This window comes from Tamandua tetradactyla, chromosome 16, assembly GCF_023851605.1.
Source record: "Tamandua tetradactyla isolate mTamTet1 chromosome 16, mTamTet1.pri, whole genome shotgun sequence".
In the NCBI taxonomy this organism is placed as follows: Eukaryota; Metazoa; Chordata; class Mammalia; order Pilosa; family Myrmecophagidae; genus Tamandua; species Tamandua tetradactyla.
In genome coordinates this window covers 17,236,397-17,260,006 of record NC_135342.1, presented here as the reverse complement: position 1 = coordinate 17,260,006, position 23,610 = coordinate 17,236,397, and the positions used below count along the sequence as shown (strand labels likewise).

Genomic DNA, 23,610 nt, shown 5'->3' with positions numbered 1-23,610 from the left:
TGCCTGAAATGTTCTTCCTTAGCCTTCTCTACCAGTCAAAACTCTATTTAGACCTCTAAGACCCAGCTCAAATACCCCCTCTTTTTGGGCCCACTCCATCTCAGTTCCTCACAGGGGCCGATTCTCACCAATTTGGAATCTCATTCTGGAAAAAAGCCTGGATGCTTAGTGGGTACTCAGCCAGTATGCAAGGAAGGAATGAAAGTAGGTCAAAACTGGACAAGTCCACCTGCTCATAAAAGAGAATTATTCGGACTGGGCGGTGCCGGCGCAGGAGACGATGCCGTTTCTAGCCTACAGAGAATGAATTTTCAGTAACTTATAAAGGCATTTTTAATGCCCAAATAATCATGAAGGCCTATAGTTTGCTGGGAGAAACTCATGAAATAATGAACAGCACAGGAGGATAACAATTATGCTAAGATATGTGTCCAGTTACAACGCAGGGATCACAGCCAACACAGCCACCACAGAAGCACTATGGCATTACCTCTCCTATCAGCTTAGCAGCCCCGAAGGAGACTGACTGCATACTTACCCAGAAACTGATTGAGACTCTGAAGCCTTTTGGGGTTTTTGAAGAGGAAGAGGAACTGCAGCGCAGGATTTTAATTTTGGGAAAATTAAATAACCTGGTAAAAGAGTGGATACGAGAAATCAGTGAAAGCAAAAATCTCCCACAATCTGTAATTGAAAATGTTGGAGGAAAAATTTTTACATTTGGATCTTACAGATTAGGAGTACACACAAAAGGTGCCGATATTGATGCGCTGTGTGTTGCACCAAGACATGTTGATCGAAGTGACTTTTTCACCTCATTCTATGATAAATTGAAATTACAGGAAGAAGTAAAAGATTTAAGAGCTGTTGAAGAGGCATTTGTACCGGTTATCAAACTATGTTTTGATGGGATAGAGATTGATATTTTGTTTGCAAGATTAGCACTGCAGACTATTCCAGAAGATTTGGACCTACGAGATGACAGCCTGCTTAAAAATTTAGATATAAGATGCATAAGAAGTCTTAATGGTTGCAGGGTAACCGATGAAATTTTACATCTAGTACCAAACATTGACAACTTCAGGTTAACTCTGAGAGCTATCAAACTGTGGGCCAAACGCCACAACATCTATTCCAATATATTAGGTTTCCTCGGTGGTGTTTCCTGGGCTATGCTAGTAGCAAGAACTTGCCAGCTTTATCCAAATGCAATAGCATCAACTCTTGTACATAAATTTTTCTTGGTATTTTCTAAATGGGAATGGCCAAATCCAGTGCTTTTGAAACAGCCTGAAGAATGCAATCTTAATTTGCCTGTATGGGACCCAAGGGTAAACCCCAGTGATAGGTACCATCTTATGCCTATAATTACACCAGCATACCCACAGCAGAACTCCACGTACAATGTGTCCGTTTCAACACGGATGGTCATGGTTGAGGAGTTTAAACAAGGTCTTGCTATCACAGATGAAATTTTGCTGAGTAAGGCAGAGTGGTCCAAACTTTTTGAAGCTCCAAACTTCTTTCAAAAGTACAAGCATTATATTGTACTTCTAGCAAGTGCACCAACAGAAAAACAGCGCCTAGAATGGGTGGGCTTGGTCGAATCAAAAATCCGAATCCTGGTTGGAAGCTTGGAGAAGAATGAATTTATTACACTGGCTCATGTGAATCCCCAGTCATTTCCAGCTCCCAAAGAAAATCCTGACAAGGAAGAATTTCGTACCATGTGGGTGATTGGGTTAGTGTTTAAAAAAACAGAAAACTCTGAAAACCTCAGTGTTGATCTTACCTATGATATTCAGCCTTTCACAGATACAGTTTATAGGCAAGCAATAAACAGCAAGATGTTTGAGGTGGATATGAAAATTGCTGCAATGCATGTAAAAAAAAGCAACTCCATCAACTACTACCTAATCATGTGCTTCAGAAAAAGAAAAAGCATTCAACAGAAGGTGTCAAATTGACAGCCCTGAATGACAGCAGCCTCGACTTGTCTATGGACAGTGATAACAGCATGTCTGTGCCTTCACCTACTAGTGCTATGAAGACCAGTCCATTGAATAGTTCTGGCAGCTCTCAGGGCAGAAACAGTCCTGCTCCAGCTGTAACAGCAGCATCTGTGACCAACACACAAGCTACTGACATATCTGCACCACAAGTAAATTCCAGTGAAAGCTCAGGGGATACATCAAGTGAAAGCATTCCTCAAACTGCCACACAGCCAGCCATTTCTCCACCACCAAAGCCTACGGTCTCCAGAGTTGTTTCTTCAACACGTCTGGTAAACCAGCCACCTAGACCTTCAGGAAATGCAGCAACAAAAATACCTAATCCAATAGTAGGAGTCAAGAGGAAGTCCTCACCTCATAAAGAAGAGAGTCCTAAGAAAACCAAAACAGAAGAGAAAACATCCAGTACAGACCTTTCTGATATCCCTGCTCTCCCTGCAAATCCTATTCCTGTTATCAAGAATTCAATAAAACTGAGATTGAATCGGTAAAAACAACCTCAGGGGTCCATAAACAGTATCTGCCAACTCAACCTGTTGTCTTCAAATGCTAAAAAAGAAGAATGGAGGGTACAAGACTAGACATGACTGAAAATGGATTTAGGTTTTTTTGGTGACCTCCCTTACTGGGCTAATCAGCACTTGATCGGAAGTCCAGGTTAGTATGTGAAGCCAGGAGTACTATTATTAATGTGTTAGCAACAGTTGCATTAACTATTTCAAAAGATTACTGCCTTTAAGAAAAAGAAAAAAAAAAAACCTCAAGCTATATTTGTATCCATAATTAACATCTGGATTGGGTTTATGTTTGATGCATTGTTTGGAAATTTTGCAATACAAACTGGCATAAGAATTCCTTATTCTGATGATGCACTTTTATGTATTTTTTATTAGAAAGTAAAACTAATTTTAGATTTCCAGCTTGATGGATTTTCTTTTTTTTTCTCCTGAGGAATTTTCTTTACCATTAGTCTTCTAATTGGATACCATCGTGCAGTGGTATACTGTTAGACTTCAGAGAAGGGATAAGAGTACATCTAGTTCAGTCCCTGTGAAGTAGTTGTAATCCTTAAAAATAAAATTTCAATCCTGGGATATATATTTGACATTGAAAAAAATAATTAGGAAATACTTGGTTTTGGTGGGGTCATGATTAAGAAATGATATATTGGTTTAATTTATAGAATTATTTTTTAGTGCATACAAATCAGCGATCAAACATCAAATATTTTCTTTGCGGTTGTCAGAGCTCTGTGTTCTTTTGCCTTTAATCTGTTTTCTTTAAACAAATACTTTTTGCTCCCTCTTTTTTTTTTTTTTGTGGTTGTATGCACAAAGTAGAAGGACTTATTTCATTTAAAAAGAAAAAATGCCAGTATTTTCTTAAGCCATGATGTGAAACCAGTGACCCTGTGGCCACATGACACAGAACACTAAATTTTAGTTCCATGGCTTAAACTTTAGGGTGACTAATAGAAATGCCTGTGAAACAGATACCTGTCTTGGTTGGCCATTTGATCTCTCTGAATACGAGGAATTTTGTACACTCCACAGAACTCCTGTCTATAGTAAAGTTGATTTTCATTTTAAATGTGGGCAAAAAGGCATTTTTTCCAAGAGTTTTAAACTAACTTTTAGTTTTAAATGGTTTAGCAAAATTTGTCAGTAAATTTTACATATAGAAACATTTAAAAAATCATTTCTAGCAAGCACTTGACATCTAGTCAGCTTTTTTTTTTTAATTCTGTCAAAAGATTAGGAATTCCTTTGTTAAAGAAAGAAAACTTCCTCATAATTAAGCAGCAGAACATCCATCTCTAAGAAGTAGGGAGGATGCCAGGTGTTGATAAACTTAGTCTTTCTTAATCTGGACAAAGCAAACCTTACAGATTTTTCTGATGAGCATGTTTTGTGAATCCTCCGTTGTACTCCATTTTATCACATGTGCATTTTTCATGTTAAACGCAGTTACTTAAACTCTTCCCCATCCTTCTAAATTAATTTCCAAAGTTGGAGCGTAGTCTTTTCCCCCTTAGGCTATGCATTAATTGAAGCTTTTCACCATTCCTTTATGATGTGTAGTATACAATATTTCTACTTCCCACATCTTTGCTCTGCACAGTCACCTTGCCCTCCCTATGAGCACCTGAGAAAAAGATGGTCATATTAACAGGTGAACTGTACAAGGTGTCTGTGTGTTTTGTGTAGCTTCAGAGTTAGATTGAAATTGCCAGGCACAGATTTAGTCTTGTCATTTTGTTTACACATTGGGGAAAAAATTCAGTTTATTAAACGTTTCATGTAACTGCACCCAAGTTTTGCCAAGCTGGAAACTTGGACCTTTTCTGTGTAGTGATTTTATAATTCTAGTTTTCATAACCTGGAGATCAGACTGTTGCTTTCGCATGATGTATGTAGTGTCTCATGACTGGAGTTTGCTTTGTTTTATAGTATCTGTACTCCTTGTATTTTTCAAGAGCTATTTTGTAAACAGATGATGTATTTCTCCATTGAAAACATAATAAAAAAAAAAAAAAACACAATCCCCCCCCCAAAAAAAAAAAGAGAATTATTCTTCTGGAATAAAATAAAGTTATGATTCTGAAAACATTATGGACTATCTTCAACCCAGGAATTAGAAATAAAGGTACATTTTGGTATGGCTTTGTCATATGAATAAATCTACTGCTGCTGATAATTCAAAAAACTGCTAAGAAGAATGGAAGGAAGAAAATCGTCTTTGCCATTTAAGAAAATATACAGGCAGTGGCACCTTAAAGCATTTCTTGAAAAATAACTAGCCACAATATTAACATGGGCATTTTTGTCTTTTAACTTGTCTTAATAGGAATAAGGTTAAACACACCAAACTTGTAACATTTCTGCAAGGCTAACAGCAGCGTTGCCTCATTGCACGGGAGAGTCTGGCTTCAGCAGCACTCTGTAATCTTCGCTACATAAGTACAAAAATATTATTCTACATTTTAGAAGACTTGTGGATTTCTCTTTTTTTGAAGAGCTGTGTGAGAAATAAAGCATTACTTTCCAAGCAAGAGGCCTTGTGATTTTCAAGATTCCAGGTTATACACCGAACCACTCTGCTCTCTCCCATCTACATGGGGTCACAATGCAAAGGAAAGTCACCTCTGAACAAAATCGTGAACTTAAGTCCAACCAACTGTATAAATAATCTGGAGGCCACTGTTTTAAGACCACAATCAGCAAAGTCTGGAATTTATGCAGATAATACTGGTTACATTTAACAGATCTGTAATGGTAAAAACCTTTTCTGCCTAAATAATTGAGAAAATGGAGTGCACTTGTAGTGCAAGATTGCGACCTACAGTCCAAACTGCAGAATGAAATGTAAGGCAATTGACCAGGAGGGGGAAAAGAAGTAAACAGTTTTATTAAACACAGCATGACACCTGTTTACTGATAAGAGTGTGTCCAGGAGCTTGCGAAAGATCACATAAAATATACTGGACTATGCATTGACACTTTTTTTTTTTAACCGCAATCCAATTTTAGTGTTTTCTGTCATTTCCCATTTTTTCTTTTGGAGGTTTAGCTTCTGAAAAATGTAAACTGTTTTTCTGATGGGGAAATAGGTCTCTCTCAATCATATAGTCTAATGCCTCTGAATCTATATCAAATCTCTATATAGATCTATGTTGATCATTTTAGTGATTTTGTTTTTGATAAAGTGATCAATCACAAAATTTGTATAAATTTCCAAGAGTCCAACAAAATTCTTGGGGCAGAGAGGGGCAGATGGGGAGGAGGCAATTTATAATACGTGCTCTCTGACTATAATATTTTTACAATTCATTTGTTCAAAATGATCTACCTTCAATATTGAAAGGAACACCTAGATATTATACATATTTTGAACTATTTCTTCTTTAAGAAAATATCAAATACTTGGGATATGGTAGTCCATCTTACAATAAAGGAGTCTGATATTCCCTGGTAAAAATATAAAATCAACATCAAATTCTCAGTATTTTATATAATCACTCACATTTTCTGAAATACAGAGAGTGATTTTTAAAATGCATTTCCTTTCAACTATAAAGAAATTTCAACTCTAAAGAGAGTAGGTTTCAAAACTGAACAACATATTATGATTAAAACACATCAACAATCGGTCACACCATGGTTACAAACAAATTGAGTTCACTATTACTGTAGATGCCATAAATGAAGCCAATGAAACATCGGAAAAGGTAGAGAAACTTCTTTTTCATAGTATTATAAATACTAAATATATATATAACCTTGTCAACATTTTCTAAGATATATATAAAGAAAAGTTATCCATCTTTAATATTTATATATATAGTTCAAACATTTTGCTTGCTTATCTGATGAAACTACTCCACACATCTTTAATTTTAAACCAATTTAGAATGCTTGGTTTGATTAAGGAAAGAAAAGTATTCTTCTAATTGAATTTTGGTTTTGATTTGTAATAATTTTAATTGTATCTTTGAAATATGTAAAGTATTATTCTTAAAATTCAATTAATTGAAGCTCAAAAATAAAAAAATTAAGGCATTTTACTGGTAATAAATATGCTAGTTTATTCTGATTTATAGCTAACTTTATATTGTTCAGCATTTTCTCCGAACTAAAGCATGAATTTAAAGCAATTAGATGATATAATAAATGTGTGTAATAGAATCTATAACTTTAAAAGTAGAAGTGAAGACACTAACTTAGAGGTCTTTTTTTGTCCCCTACTATTAGAGTCTCCTAAAGAATAAATGTTTTATATATATATATATGGTGTTGAATTGTATATAGTCATAATATAATTATGTAATGATTAAATGATCTCAAATTGATTTTAATTAAGTAGATCTTTTTTATTAGAAATAGTTCAATGTAATTAAATTATTCAGGAGAAATTTTAATAAATATTGAGGAAAGAACATCTAATTTCTAAAATCAGATTCATAATAAATTTTCTGTGAAATTAATATTTAATTCATCAAAAATACTTTTCCACTTATACAGTCCTTGGTAAATTGGACTTTTACTTTTCCAACTGGTTCATACTTTGCTCATTCAGAACAATTCTGAACAGAATTAGTGAAAATGTTAAGGATGTATGAGAGAAAAATAAAGTTTCAAATATTGCCTTTCTAGGCAAACTAGATTTTAAGCTCCTCATTTTCTTTAATTCATAAATTAAAGATGCACAAATTCATATGTTGAGCCCTAATTCACACCATAATATAATTATAAACCACAATAAAGGGCAGGAATTTTCCAATTGCATTTTAGAAGGCTTTAGGAACAAAATACATAACCAAATGATAAAAATTGTATTGTGGGTGGTGGGTCCTTAGCCTGAAGGTATCCACCAAAATCAACTAAAATTATTGATTAGTAAGAAATAGTATCATTATTCTGCTAGTACAATCATAATGCTCAAAGCAAGTAGTCCACTGTGTGTTTGAACTTGTGCATTGGGAAAATTACCCATACAAGCAATGAAAATATTTTTCTTAGTTTGAAGAACTGCATTTTATATTTTTCTTATTTATGCATTTTCATTGTTCTCATGCAAAATATGAACAAATTCTACTAAATTTACATTGCTATCAATATAAGGTCTAGATTTATATCTGATCTCTTTCAAGCAGGGGAAGTTCCTTTTATCTTTGCTACGTTCCCTGCAAAGCTTACTGTAACATACTTTCAGAAAATGCCAGCCAATAAACTACACTAAAATAATTTTCTTTAAAAAGCTCAGTGATTTTTGTTGTTGTTCACTATTTTCAAAGCCATAAAAGAACAGATAACAAATATATGATTCACAAATGATCAATTATGAAGAATAATCTGGTTCAGAAACTGCACTAATGTAAAAAGATGGACTACTTGCCACAAACCAATACAAGCTATTGTTTATGAATCCAACATTTGATTTTATCATTTATATTGGGTAACTTAAAATTATTGTTAAACCACATTATTTTTTGAAACAAACAAGCAAACCAATTGTTATAGGATGAACTTGGGGGCTGGGGGGGCTATAAGGGGAGAAACTAAATGTAATCTGTCATTCTTAAGACAGTTTATATCCTTATACTGAATCCAAACTACAAATCTCAATCACAAAGACTTGGTCCAGCAAGGATGGGTGCATTAGGAAAGGCTCTACCATACTCCAGAGAACGGGCGGTAGCAGGAATGTTTATATGACTTTACTTCTATTCTTCCTTTTCATGTGCCATTTTGGTAGCTGAAAATGTGCAGGTGTAGATGCTCCATTGTGCAGAGAAGGTTAAACCCTGTGTATCTAAGCTACATGTGATTTGTTACACTTCTTATGAGGGTATCTGCTGTTGCTTATTTTATAGTACACACAGAAGAGCTCAATGAGGCAACCAAGCTCAGAAAAATGTTACCAATAATTCTCTTCCGGGTTGCTTCATATTTATAATTTTTTTAAGGAAGGAAGAGGTACAATTCTCAACAACCAAGAAAGGCATCCCTGTAGGTGGCTGGGGTTAGAAATTTCCTATGTAGTATTATCTGAAGGTCACTTCAATGCCCTACAGGCTCTCTGATATCTCAATTACAGCCTTTTTATATCTGCTTGTAACTAAGGATTTGGATGCCTAGGAAAAGAAAAAAAATACTTTGTCCATAAGGCCAGTGATAAAATGTGTGTATGTTATCTCTGCTACCTCTAGGTAACAGATTTGATCATCAGATTTTCTAGTCGACATCCTGAAAGGCACAGAGAATAAGTACTAAGGGAAGGTCCAGGGCACCTATGAGTACCAGTGACATAAAACAGGGCAAAGGCAGAAGATGACAGGGGCCAGAATGTGGAAACGGAGGGAGCTTTTGGGATAATGACGTGTCCAGATGGGTGTCTGGTGGGCAGCCTGGAGAATGGTGGGAGGAGGGATGGATTTAAGGACAAGCAGGCAGTCACATCCTGGAGGCATTTCATCATTGCGCTTTTACCACGGAAGACTTCCTCCCTCACCTTTCGTCAACACAAGGGGCCGGCCCAAGGGCCTAGGGAAACCCGCGGAAAAGTAGTAGGAAAAATTCGGTATTAAAGTCTGGAGCAACCTCTAACAGCCTGTTTGAGGTAGGGGCCATGATTTTTGTTTGAGGTGGGACTCATAAATATTCTTGGATACATTCCTACTAGGGCTCTGAAAGGAAGTGAAAATGAGGTTGGGGGATGGACATAATTCAGTAGCTACTCAATTATGGCAACTGCTAGCTAATGAATATGTATTAAAACTAAGTTTTTAATAGAAAATGTGCTAATTGACTAGGTTGGATCTCAGAACCAGCATATGGCTAAGATGTGTGATTACCTAGTCTGGTTCCATGTCAGTGATCAACTATAACACTGTAAAAATGAACATTTCTATGGCAACTACTGAGCTTGCTGACTAAGGAGTGGGTGACCAACTTGAAGGATGAGTTTCTCCAAACAATATATGATCCATTCATCCCCACTCTGTGGGACCTGGAGCCTCATTAGCTGAAATATGTTTTTATCATGTCTGACTCAAAATATACATCTTGATCTCAGCGTTGGCAAAGCTTAAAGCAGATTCTTATGAGAATAGTATTATATAGGATGCATTTTTAATTGGAAAAGGTAGATAAAGCTATGAATCTAATTTCCTTTAAAAAATGAAATAAATAAAAATAATCTGACTAGGTCCAAGCCTAGCATTCAATCTCATGAAGGGGTTATTATAATAATTTCTGAAGTTTCTGGATGGGGCCAGTGTCTAAGTCAATGACAGCCTATGTGAAAATTTTCAGGAGACAGGTGTTTCATCATTCATAGTTTTAGACGAAAAAAATTAAACAAACCCCAAACCCATTCTTTTCCAATGTCATTCTACACTAAAATTTCAAAACAGGTGTTTGATACTAAGGCTGTAACAAAAATGTTCCCCCTTACAACCTGCAACTCTGATAAGACTTCCCTCGGAAATATAATGGTTACACAGCCCTTGCATGGCTGTAACAAATCCCTATTTTCTTCTTCTTGTTCCATACAATGTGCAGTCTATTTGCACCCATTCAGGACTAAATTACAGATAAAGTTATAGCAAATTTGTTTTCTCAAAAAAGCAGTCAGCCTTAATATCCCTTGAGTAATAAAAGCCTTGTCTTTCATTCAGAACTAGAACTGGCATAATTTTCTTCAAGAAACAAACTCTACTTCCTGCAACAATGGTCCTGTTCCTAAAATTCTGAATGGGATACAGCTCAATTTGCAGGTGTTCAGGTATAAAGGTAAAAGGGCATTTGACCCCCCAGCAGGCAATTGTTGCTGTGGTAGGTAACTTCAGTCTACTAGTTATATCATTCTATTAGATAAGCTGCCAGAGTTTTCAGCTCTGAATTACTGAGGTAAGCTCAAGTGAATCAATAATTTATACAGATATATCTCATTCATTCTGATGGTATAAAGATACATACTAACAGCCTGCCACAGCTACGGAACAAAGCCAGAGAGACATTATTTAAAAAAGAAAGAGACAAAAAGGAACCCACTTATCTACATGAACAAAAACATTATGTAATAATGACCCAATGGCTTATTAATATTATTTTTCAACTGTTTGAACACTTAGCCTGATGTGATAAATAAGCTCTTTATGAATCTAAATAAGGTAGCTCTAGTGACTGTTAAGACAACATTTAAAACTTACAGACTGATTTTTAAATAGAATGGTATTTTTCTAGCAACACAAAAACACTTGAAAATATTCACGCACCTTAAAAGGCTCACTGACTAGCTCAACTAGCTCAAATATTTTATTACCAAATTTCAGTATAAAATAACTTTCTAAAAGATGAAAATCAAATACATTTAGGGACTGTACACTAAGAGTACTGCTAATATAGCGTTATGCTGTTAATCATTACCCAGGGAAAATTATATAATAGTTTATACACTAATACTATGATATTTTTATCAATTTATAATCCCTGTGCTAACAGTGGGGCATTAAACAAGTAATAATTAAGAGGGCAGCAAATATTAAAAATGCCTACTTTAAAATTCTTCAATCATGTTAAAGGGAATCTTCTAACACATGAGTTTCTCTAAAGGAAAGCCATACCAAACACCAGTGTGGTTATGATGTAAATTAATATTCAACAGATAGCTAGATCACTTAAATAGTATTTCCATAATTTTTGTTGTATTATCCTTAAGGATAGTTAAGGGAATTCATTAATCTTAAAATACAATAAAAGTCTTTCCTAGAAAATTCAATCATTAACAGTGATTGTTCCTTAACAGAATAGTTCCTTATATTTGAGGATAAGATGCATTAGGAGTTGGCCCCTTGTCCATTTTATCTCTTTTAGTTCGAGGCTCTGGCACATGAACCAAATGCATTTGGAATTGGCTTAGGAGGATGCTGTGCAAAACTAAGGCAAGAGACCTGGCAAGAAGGCTGGCAATTAGAGGTAATACCTAGGTACCCCACTTTCCTCCACATGGAGGAATTATCTTTCCCTTCTTCTCCAGGGAAACTCTTGGGAAAAACGGCAGACAACAAAGGAGGTCTGAAAGGAAAGAAAAACATGCGCGAGAGAAAGACCAGCACTGTGGCCTCTACTTAAAGTCCTTAAACCTCGATATATGCTACTCTGGGGTTACCTCTTGTAACCAGTTAACATTTCTGGCTTTCCGATAAAATATACTAGTCCCTTAAAGCAGAGAGAGGAGGGAGAAATAATAGAATGCCCCATTTCTGTCAGTCAAGAGGGAGAGGAAAGAAATGTTCCCACACTGATCTCATTAAGATGACGAGAATAATGAGTGTGAATCTTATGTACGAATCTCATAGCAGATAGAGGAGGGCATAAATGTATCCCACATTCACCCTTTTATGATGTCTGATATACTACATTTATTCCCAGCTTCATCTGATACTACTGTTGGGGGTTTCTGTTACAATATTACAGCTTTAACTTCAAGTTTTGCCGCTGAAGTCATCTGAGTCATTCAACACAGCTTTATTGAGTGTGGATGAAAACGGGAGATGATCTGTTAATGGCAACTGAAACGCATCTCAAGCAGAACAGCCTGAATTTATTTCCTGTCACTAGTTCTAGTAATAGTGACAAATGGCATTTTTCAGTTTACAACCCATTTTATTTCTTAGTTCCTTAAACTTAGGTTAAATATTCTAGTCAATTAGAAATAGAACCCATGTATTATTAAACAGGTCTTCAGTATATTTTTGGAGGTAGAGTGCATGCATTTGCAGCAAACACTGATGGAATATTTTCCTCGTGATTTATCTCCCGTTTCTAAGCTTAATATAGAATATTTTCTAATAATGTTGTTTAATGATTTCTCAATAATAAAACATATTTTGAAAGACTACATAGCCCTCAGAAGCAAAAACCTATTTTGTTATTGACGTGTATATTATTCAGGCCTAAATTATCCACAGTTCCTTCTACTTAAGGACTTCAAAGCATTTCATGTGGATGATTTAATTTAGCTTTCTTCACTCCAGTAACCTCAAAAGCAATAAATTGGTGCACGAAGTTTGTAGCAAACCATATCTCACACAATTTATATAATGAAATGAGGAACACCCTAAAAATTCTAATATATTTCAAAATTTGCCTGAACGATTATTATTTTAGTACATCTCCCACTTTTTAAAGGATATGTAATGCCATTATATTGTTTAAAAGTATGGTAGTATAATATGGATCTAAATGATTTTAAAGGCTTTTTAGGAATAGAGAGATATAATGAAGCTGGGTCATCAGTTTTTCTAAATAACCTAGAATGAGACACTTTTTTTTTCTGGCATTTACTTAGTTTATTGGAAATTAGGCCATGGCTACCATTAAATTAATATGGATCAATATAGGTGGTTTAAACTGGTTAAGTAACTCAATGAATATAAACGTTTGACACATGCAACTCAATGAATATAAATGTTTGAAACATGAGAAATATATTCTTAATGAGTCTACATTTACTTTTGGGGAAAAAGCCTTTTTTATATTACTTAGATACCAAATAACATTTCCTTACTTGTTTAAAATGCACCTCACTTAAACGCAGAGTGGATTTTCTCTGAGTTCTTTATTACTATACATACATCTCTGCACAGTGTTTTAGGAGAGATTGTGTCATAGGATCTCAACTAATAGAAAAGTTAATCAAAACATTAGGTACACGTTTATTGCTTAAATGCAAGACTAATACTAAGCAAAGGTGGGATAGATTTACTATATGAAGTAGGCAATTTCAGCCCTCCCAAATATTCCTTAACAGAAAATACCAAGGATCAGAAGACCATTCTATACTTTGAGAACTCTTCAGGACAACGTTAGAAATCTGTTTTTCTTTGATTAAGGACAGTCTGACTTATAAACTGCAGGATCTAGAGATAGATGCTGTTCTAGTTTGCTAGCTGCCGGAATGCAATATACCAGAAACGGAATGGCTTTTAAAAGGGGTGATTTAATGAGTTGCTAGTTTACAGTTCTAAGGCCGAGAAAATGTCCCAATTAGAAATGTCCAATCAAAGGCATTCAGGGAAAGATACTTTGGTTCAAGAAGGCTGATGGAGTTCAGGGTTTCTCTCTCAAGTGAGAAGGCATATGGCGAACACAGTTAGGGCTTCTCTCTCTTGGCTGGAAGGGCACATGGCGAATATGGCGTCATCTGCTAGCTTACTCTCCTGGCTTCTGGTTTCATGAAGCTCCCCGGGAGGTGTTTTCCTTCTTCATCTCCAATGGACTCTCCGCTTCGTGGTGCTGCAGCATTCTCTGCTCTCTCTGAGTCTCTCTGAATCTCTCATTCTCCAAAATGTTTCCTCTTTTATAGGACTTCAGAAACTAATCAAGACCCACTCAAATGGGTGGAGACATGTCATCCCCTAATCCAGTTTAACAACCATTCTTAACTAAATCACATCAACCAGGGAGATGACCTCATTACAGTTTCAAATATACAGTATTGAATAGAGATTATTCTACCTGTATGAACTGGGATTTATATTAAAACATGGCTTTTCTTAGGGGGCATGCTTCCTTTCAAACCAGCACAGATGCTGTTCTCTTTCTATGACCTTTTTATCTTTTCAATGCTGTGGTCTTTGACCACTGTCTCTGTAAGTCAGTTTACGTCTTAGCTGACTACCTTGATCTACTTTACTGTAAAATGACCTCTACGCTTCCTTCCAGGTATAATATTCTGTGCTTTCATCTGTGCCCCTCAAAGCCTACAAAATCTCTTTGCCTTTGACATTAGGCAGGTGCTCTCTCCTGAAGCTGGGTTTGGGACAGATGTGTTCTTGGGTTTGAGCAGCAAGTTCTAATTCCATTGAGTCTACCTCCTACGTGTGATGTTTCCATTCTACAGCCAGTACTCTATGAAGGGATGGATGGGTTTGTAAGTGGATCTAAGTGATTACCTATGACATTGCCACTATGGGGAAATGTCTTTCAAGGGCTAAGCAACTAGTTTAAAAAGACTTTGGCATCTTGTTTGGAGATTGGGAGCCCATTTGAAGAACATTCATTTTAGCTATATATCAACCAAGATTTAGGACCTAGAAATTAAACTGTGTTCGAAAACTCTGAACATAAAAAAAAAAAAAGGATACTACGCATCCCAACAAGATAGGAGAAGCTAGGCCAAAGGTCTCAAATATCAGTCCTCTAGGTGAGGGATGCAATATGCTCTTTCAGTGGAAGAAGCAAAGTCTATTTAAAGTAATTTAACAAGTACCAGATATATACTGATGCTCTTAAGCTTTCAAAACTGCTGCCTAACTAGAAAAAGTGAACTCAGCTATCCATACTTCTACATTTATTAACTCATTTTCTCAACATAGCAGCCATCACTTTACTAATATCCTTTCAAAATATGACACCTCTGTTATAATATCATTAGTATACTTCTAATGGATAATTAATGGATTACCTTTAAACATTAGCGATCTATTATTTTAAATTCAAATGATTTCTCTAATTCACAAAAGGAAATACTGTTTAATTCACCAGCATTGTCTAACAAAACTGGATGAACTATGCATGTTTCAAATATTTGAGAATTGCCTAAAGTCTACTTGGCAGGGACTATATAGAATGCTAAGTATGGTAAACTACAGTAGAATTAACAGGATTTAAAACATCTCATATTTACATATTGTTGATAGATTGCAACAGTAAAAGTTTTTTGACTCCTACGGAGAATGGGTGACTTGCCCTGCAGAATGGCCAACAGAAAAAGTATCTTCACTGTTTAAAAGGCTTTCCTACTTCACAACCATTTGTCCTGCCCCTCCAATGAAGTTCTAATATGTAATCGAGCCTAATGAAGTATGCTTTTATAACTCTGACTTAATGGTACTCATTTAAGAATATAGAGATTATCTATTACTCATAAATACAGTGCAATGTATGGACAAAACCCATCAAACCCTCATAATGAGAGAGCTTATATTACTTAGACCAGGATTAATGTTCCCCCACTTCTCCATTTCAGTGAAGCACAACAATGCACCCTTGGAATTGGTACAGAGAAGAAAACTTTCAAATGTGTTTTCGTAAAGGGAGAGGGAAGATCAAATTCTTCAATCTCTATTAGAGCCAAATAAGATCTTTCCTTTAATTGGACTCTAGAGTAGTCAATCATTTTGTATAGAGTTCACAAATACTCTTTCTCTGGCCTGGTTATCTAGGGGAATAATTTGCATAGTGTGCAAACCACAGAAAATCCAAACCAGGCTTTACCACCAAGAGCATGAAGTAAACACAGTTAAACTTATATTAAACAATATTTAGGGTATGTTTTCTCAACAGGGCAATATGTCATCCAAGGAAGTGAAAACTGTTCCTTGGGGGAGACCATAAACAATCTTAGATATTATGGTGATCTGTTGCCTTTCAAAGCCCAATACTCTTTTACAAAATATTTTTCCTTAATATTTAGTTTCTCTGGATGAATTAAGTTAAAACTTTCTCCTAAGGGAGGTGAATATGAAAAAAAGTCTGAGAAACACTTTTTACAGATCAAATAAAAGCTAATTTTTGTCTCTAAAATCTTTTATTCCCTCCCTTACAGTCAGGGCTGGCTTATATTTTTATCTAAATATCTTTTTACACTTTGATATGCTTTCCATCTTTCTTTGCCTCTCTTTGCTTTTCTCTTCATTAGTTCCCTTTTAAGCCAGTAGCTGATGGCTGTTCTGAACAGGAGAAATAGCCGGTCTTTCATCTTTCCTCTGTTACTGACCTCTAAAGGTTACCACTTACTGAGTATTGGGCCTCTGTCAATGGTGCAAAGTAGAAACCACAACGCAGAGTTGTAACACACAAATCTACCTGTGGAAAAAGACTGACTACTGTGTATGGTGGTAAAATGATGATGAGAAGAGGCAAAGGAAACCAAGAGCATCTTCAGCTTTTTCCTTAACAACATTCAGGTTAGCTTCTCATCTGGCAAATTAATTCTAATAGGTTCATAAGTCTTAGGTATGTCTTCATAACTGGTCAAAACAGAAAACTGGAACAACAGAAAGCATTCTAATCCTGTTCCCTTATGTTTATCTAATACAAAGAGGCATGAAAATGTGTGAAAAGTGAACTTAATGATTAAGGTATAGTAATGCATTCACATATGCAGATGACTGCATTTCTCTTATAATGTACAACCTTTCCGAAGTTAATACTCTTTTTCTAGAAACTTCTATTACAACAAATTATATACTTCCCTAATTCATTTAAACTATTTCCCTTGTGAAATACTTAACATAATAACATGCTGCCATGGAATATGGCTTGTCGTTTTGCTCAGGAGGAGTGTCCCTCACAATTTAAATTGGCAGTTGGAAGGAAGAAAAACCTTTGGAAGACAAGAATATTGGTTTAGGAACCTGGCCCAGAGAGTGAGATGTCTGATTGGCTAATTTCATTATTCTATAATTTAAAACCTGGCCAGTTTAGAAAAGTCATTTTCTTTTTTTGGTCCGTAACCAAATCAGTTGTAAAATCTGATCGTGCAACATATTTTTTTTAGGGGTCTCAAAAGTTTGGGGACTGAAAAGCTGTGTAAGGAGGCAGCTAGAGACAGTGGTAATGCAGCCAGTAGGAAGTGTTGCTGAAGCAATGGTGTCCCCCAACGCCCCAATTTTCATTGCCCATACCTTTAGGGCTCATGGGAAGCCCAATTCTTTGGATTCAATATGGTATCAGTTCTGTTGGTGATATCTGGGGTCTGTGTTTCATTACAATACAGCACAATAGCAGTCTGCCTGAGAAAAAGAGAAGTAGTTTTATCTTTCCCAAATCACCCACAGATAATTTCCCCAGATTACAGCATCTGATTCCTTTTTGCTTTAGAGGACAAAGGAAGGAGCACAGAGATTATAGAAAGTGATGTGTGTGCAAAGTGCTATAGAGATTTAATTCTTATTGTTATAAATATAAAATAGAATTTACCAGCAACAAGCTTTTCAGAGGATAGTAGACCTTATGGCTTATGTGATTATCTCCCTCCAAAGAGCAGAAGGCCCTTTTGCTAAAACATCTATTACAATAAACAACAAAGGACCCTGGCAAGAAAACTAAGCACTGTCTTGAGAAAGTGCTGTATTGCCTATATTTCAGTTACAAAATCAAAATGAAACAAAAATGAGTATATTTAAATAGACCTACAGACTGGAGTGTCACTCCTCGGAAAGAATTAGAGAAATCTAGTCAAAATGCTTCATTTCACTAATATCTGGTGCTGCATTTTCTAAAATGCTGCATTTCCTAAGATTCAGGGTTGATTTTAGCTAATAGTGATCAATCCTAAAACCCAACTCACTTCTAAATTGTGGTCTCTAAGGGAAAGGAGGTTTTTATGGAATGCAAGAATTTATATACAATCCTTTGTGAAAGGGATCACTTATGAAAACTTAATTTATAAGTTTTAAATTATAAAACTTAATTTATAATAGAATTATATTTAGGCCAGTGTTTGAACAATTTTCTTCCTAGGAATTAGGGCAAATTTGGGAAAAATGTATACTCTTGAGCACTTGCTTGATAAGGCAGCATGTCCATATAAATTGGGCATGTAATCTGTTTACTGAAAAGAAAAATGTAGTAGTAGAATATTCTGAGTATCAATACTATTAACTTTGTAAAGGGAATTTCAGGCAACTTTGACAGTATTGATTTATCTTCTAAATCAATAAAACAAAGGATTTCTTCTCCACTTGCATGTTTGCAAAGGAAATGTTTAATGGAGCTTTAAAATCTGTATAAATTCAATTAGAAGTATTGTTTAGTAAACTTGAATGTTATGTCAGGGGAAAGCATAAATAGGGAGGGGTGGTAATAAAGCTTGAGAGTTCAGAGTTTGATAATTTTAAGATAATTCAGAAGTACAAGTATAGGACCTCCAATAGCAGATAATTTTAAACTTTAGCATTTGTGGTTTCTTTTATGTGCGGGGGGGGGGCTTCTGTTGGTAGGGAAGTAACAAAAATTACATTTGTAACATTTTCATATTTTTCTGTTAGCACCAAAAAGTAATTATAGCAGCAAACAACAAAATTTTTCATAAAATCACTTGAAAATTGTCACAGACTTGAAGAATAGTTTTGTTGATGGTATCACTAATGTCTCTTAAATTTTCAAAGCAGAAGTTTCTTTTGTAAACCTAAACTGAATTTCAATATATCGGTATGAATTCTCTATATTTTTCAGTAATTTGCATGCTAAGGACTTGAAATATAAGTGATATAGACATGGCTTTGTTTTCACATTGATATTTCTTCTTAAGCAAGGCTCCCTTTTTCGTCCTTAATCATAACGGTCACTTAAAATGTCCTTATTGCTTGAAATAACTTAGAAAATACCGATGTTACTATTAGCAGTAGGCTTTATAGACAGGAAGTACTCAATAAGTTATCTTCGAGAGCCTACTGTCTTAAGCTCGTCGCATTATAATCACATCTCTGTAAGTTCACCTCTTTCTTTTTAGCTTGTGCTAAAACAGAGGAATTCTGTTTTTTAAAAAAATCATTTGGCTACATTGAGCTGTCTCATGTCATTATTTGCATACATCATCTCTGATTTTTCTCCTTTCCTGCATAATGGCCCAGCTTTTCTGAGAGTAGCTGTTGTCCCAAGTGTGCTCCTTTGCTAAAATGGGGATTGAATGAAGGAGGAGCACAAATTATCTGGAAGAAAAGGAAAACTAGACATTTGAAAAGGACCCAAAAAGGAACGAGTAATGAACCAGAGTGGTCTCAATGAATTGCTGTAGAGGAAATTTTGGTTTTGACACAAAAGGAACACACGGACATGAAGGAAAACCTTAGAAGAGAATCTCAGTAGGAAGTCTGCCTCAAAGTCAGGCCAGGACAGAGGGTTGCAGCCAGTAGCCCTCCAGATATGAACAGAAAGAAATGGATTTTATGACGAAAAGTGAAGCATTCAAACAAGCCGTTCTGGAACACAAGGTACTTGAAGGAGTTGACACCCCTTCATAATTCATGTTCATTGTTCCTCTAAGTAAAATATATGTCTCCCTTTAGTTTTCCTGTTAGGAATTGTACTTTAAAGGCAAGAGGACATTTTTGATAATGCACATCTTAAACTTTTCATTAAACTACCAAATTTAAATTCTACCTTTTTGTGCACTCTGACATTTTTGTCTGGCATTTTCATTAATTTTGCGACATACATAAATGTAGCTGAAATGTTAACTGATCAATACTTTGTCTCTCTCATGTAGCACTAGCACTCCATTCCCCAAGGACCACACAGCAGAACAGAAATTAAATGTGTAAAATATCAAATGTTAATGTTAAACACAGAGGCACTTACTGTATAACTACAGAAAAGGCTAAAACAATTCCAAATGGACAGATGGTCCCACAAATTATCTACAATCACATTTAAAGATTAAAGTTTGTCCTGTAAAATATTTCTTTGATGCACACTGAAGTGTGTCCTTTTACTGATAGCTCAGTTGTCCGATTATTTTTGTGCTCATTACAGCGAGAAATGACAGTACTGAAAAGAGAGAGAATGCACACTCTATTTTTTTTTCCATGTTGCACCCACTGACATCCACAAGAACATATATGTCTGGTCAAGAGCCTGAGGAAAATTAGGCCCAATTTATGAGACATTTCCACATCTACAATGGATGACTCCCAAAGAGGAACAGAGCCTTCTGAACCACACATGCCTGTATACATTGTTAGGCCTATGATATTCATAGTTAAATTCAAAAACCTAGTACATAGCTCACAAAAACAAGGACATTTGCTTATATTTTATCTATCATCTTCAGACCTATTTCAGCCTCTTATACTGTCAGCTAATCTTGAGTAATCCCCACAGCACACAGGCAGAGCTACAGAGGCTGAGACAGCTCTAACTCTGTCTCCACTTTGTTTTACATTGGGGAAAAAAAAAGCAGTTTTACCATTTTGATTTCATTATTCCACATTTAGTTTTGGGTAGTAAATAAGAAAATAAAATGAAAATGGAATAGAAAAAAGGGTACTTAAACATCATAAAGTTTACTGATCTGGGCCTTAGACCAAGCTGCAAAATGGTACAAACGCATGGGCTCCATGAGGGAGCTGCATTTATGGAAAAGTGGGCCAAGTGGAACCAATATTATAATAATAGACCCGTGATCCATCAACAGGGAATGATGGAGCAACATGTTTGTAACAATGGGGTGCTGTGCATACTCTTCTCCTAATGGAAAGCAGTTCTTTTCAATAAACTAGCCTAAAAAGGCCCTAGTTATGAAATGAGACCTTTGGAACATTTTGTTTTTATAGGCACCGTTTAATTTCTACAAGATGATACAAATATTACAATGTTTTTTTTTTTTCTAAATGGTTATGGTCTTAAACCTCTTACTGAAAAAAAAAATCATACACAGGTTCTTCTGGGCAAAGAACTTAACTCTTCTGTGCCTTAATTTCTTCCTCCAGGCATTGGGAAAAAAACAGTATTTACCTCACAGGGTTGTTGGGAAATATTAAATGAATTAATGCCTGAAAAGCACTTAGAAGAGTTCCCTGGCACATGGTAAATGCTTTCTATTAGTTATTATTGTTATTGCTATTATTTTTATATAACAATCTCTTTATATCAGAATTTAATCTGAGGTTAAAATGGATGGTTGATAAAGGATTGTGAAAGAGTTTAAAATTTAAACGGAAACTCTAAGAAAAATTGCTATGACAGTATTAAGCTATGTCTATCATCATTTAATAACTAGCTTTATTAGAGTAAATCCTTATCTATTTGGTATCACTGAAGAATGCGTTTCTTCACATAAGATAAATTTTCCAGACTGACTAGATCATTGATCGGTTGATAGATTTAGTCACCCATTTATATTGAGAGAATACTAAGTAGTAGATATACCGCAGACGACACTGGAATATCAGGGTGAAAAAGCAGGACCCATTCTCATGGAGATCATAATTCAGAGGTATATAAAAATTTTTTTTCATCGTTTTAATTATATCAATATATTTTAGTGCTTTTTCCCCAATGAAACAGTTAATATTAATATTTCATCTCAAATTTACTCTTAAAAAGTTGTTTCCATGTTACAGCTTATGGCCTCTTTTTTCACCAGCATTGTCAGCAGTTGCCTTTCCTACCGTCATTGTGGCTTCTATTTTTCCTTGCATTCCTCTTGCATTCAGCTAATTTTTCTTAGGACTCAGTCTGTTAGAAAACTGACCACCAGCTAAGAGAGAAATTATTACATTTCTTTCACAGTGAACTGTGATCTCAATAATATCATTTAAATGGACCTTAGTCTCAGAATTCTGGTGGGAGATTTTTTTTTTTCAGAATCATAAGGAAATTGTGAAAAAGGTTGCCATCTTGAATTTATTTTATGCAAATGACCTCTAGAAGAAAAGTTTATGAAGATTTATACAATAAACTGTAATGTTAAAGTGTTTGGAATTAACTTTCCTGAACAAAGAATATAATTCATGCATTTCTCTATATTGCAATTTCACAAACAGGTGTGAGAAATGGCCTTGGAAGGAGTGAATCAAAGATGGCAGCACGATCTTTTTGGTAGAATATTACTGCATCTGCTAAAAGGCTCCATGGAACCTGAAGGTAATGGCATAAATATATATAGAGAGAAACTCAGTATCATTTTTCTCACTAAAGTCGAAGTTTCTTTATGCTAGTAAAAAATCAGAATAAAGTTTGCTTAGCAGTACCCAGATATATTTGCTATATGAAGGACCTCCTAAAAGAATTTTGAGAGAGGCAGATTTTCTTTTCTAACACTTGATGATGACAATCGCTTTCTTTAAAGAGACAACAACATGTCTATGGGAAGCAGGCGGCCTAACTTTCTGGTAATTTACAACACAAAGGGACATACACACTCTTTGTTCCATGTGCTCAGACATTAATGAAAGTCCCATACAAGGCCTGAGAGAAAGACAGAGCTCTAAGTACTAAATAGATGTGTATACACTCATTTGAATGGTAATACTAAAATGTTGATTTGTTACTATAAGGAAGGTTCTTCTTGTAAGCCTCCCTAATAAAGTCATATTCTGCTAAACTGGCAACTATAAGTAAGTGCAAGGTGCTTGTATTCTAAGAAACACGAAAATAAAATGATTTCTAAAGGACTTAAACTTCAGACTGAAATCCTGAATAAGCTAAGATAATGTGAGAGCAGAAAATTCCAGCTAAAGCTCAGAGGAAGGTATTCTTTTGGATTTTCTAGGTCTGCAAGTCGGTCTCACCAAGGTTTTAAATCATCGAAGTAAAAGGATACAAGATGAACACCATTTGAAGACTGCGGATCTATCAAATTCTCATTTGCGCTTTTAAAAATACTGGAAATCTCAGAAATAATAAAACATTTCTTTTAAATAGGTCACATCCACTTCCCACTGATTCAAATATTAAAACATTACATACTAGCATCCTACTGCCAATGATTTTCATATTTTGAAAAGTAACTGCAGAACGAAATAAAATCAAATTGAGGATGGCCAAGATTAATAATTTTTAACATTAAAGACTATTCTTGGCTGTTCTATTGAGATCTGAAATTATGCAACATGTAAAACTTTACTTTTTAACTGCCACAGAGAAAATTATACATTGGCTGAGATGTCTTGCATTCTGGAAATCTGAGGGGGGGAAATGTATTCTTGGACTGAGACCTTGCACAATCCATCAGGTTCCTGCCCTGGCAAATCTGTCCAGTCAAATCTAAGAATAGGAGTTTTAAAATTGCTACATCCACATAACTGTTACTATAGCCACAGAAACATGCAGCTATGATTACTGAATTGAATGAATAACAATGTAAGTAATACAGTATGATCATACCACAAAAGCAGCGAGACTCCTTGGGGGCGAATCCCAATCAAAGCAACTATTAATGTAGTATGCAGCATTTACCAGCACCATGACACAATGTTTCATTCTAACAAAGTTTCTTAGTAGCAGCTGTAAGGAACATAAAAACATTATTAGAATTTGCAAGACTAAAAACCATCACATATGCTGCAAAATTCTTCAAACTT

At 35.3% G+C, this 23,610-nt stretch overlaps 1 long non-coding RNA gene and 2 pseudogenes across 3 annotated transcripts in view; 2 read left to right on the top strand and 1 right to left on the bottom strand.

The window, feature by feature from the left end:
* The window catches only part of LOC143658990 (uncharacterized), a 56,914-nt gene that overhangs the window by 28,878 nt on the left and 4,426 nt on the right, over positions 1-23,610 (top strand). Inside the window, exons 2-3 of one of the 2 annotated variants that reach the window (XR_013163399.1) lie at positions 22,072-22,171; positions 22,800-22,945. This is a non-coding gene — a long non-coding RNA (uncharacterized LOC143658990). Of the gene's footprint in view, positions 1-22,071; positions 22,172-22,799; positions 22,946-23,610 lie in introns of those variants that run through there. The other variant, XR_013163398.1, reaches the window with a different exon arrangement.
* Positions 304-2,909, top strand: LOC143658981 (poly(A) polymerase alpha pseudogene; annotated as a pseudogene).
* Positions 22,466-23,610, bottom strand: part of LOC143658983 (multiple C2 and transmembrane domain-containing protein 1-like) — a 484,136-nt pseudogene continuing 482,991 nt past the window's right edge. The window contains exons 12-13 of the transcript XR_013163389.1: positions 23,414-23,533; positions 22,466-22,495 (exon numbers count right to left, since the gene is read on the bottom strand). The product of XR_013163389.1 is annotated as a multiple C2 and transmembrane domain-containing protein 1-like (transcript). The remainder of the gene's footprint in view (positions 22,496-23,413; positions 23,534-23,610) is intronic.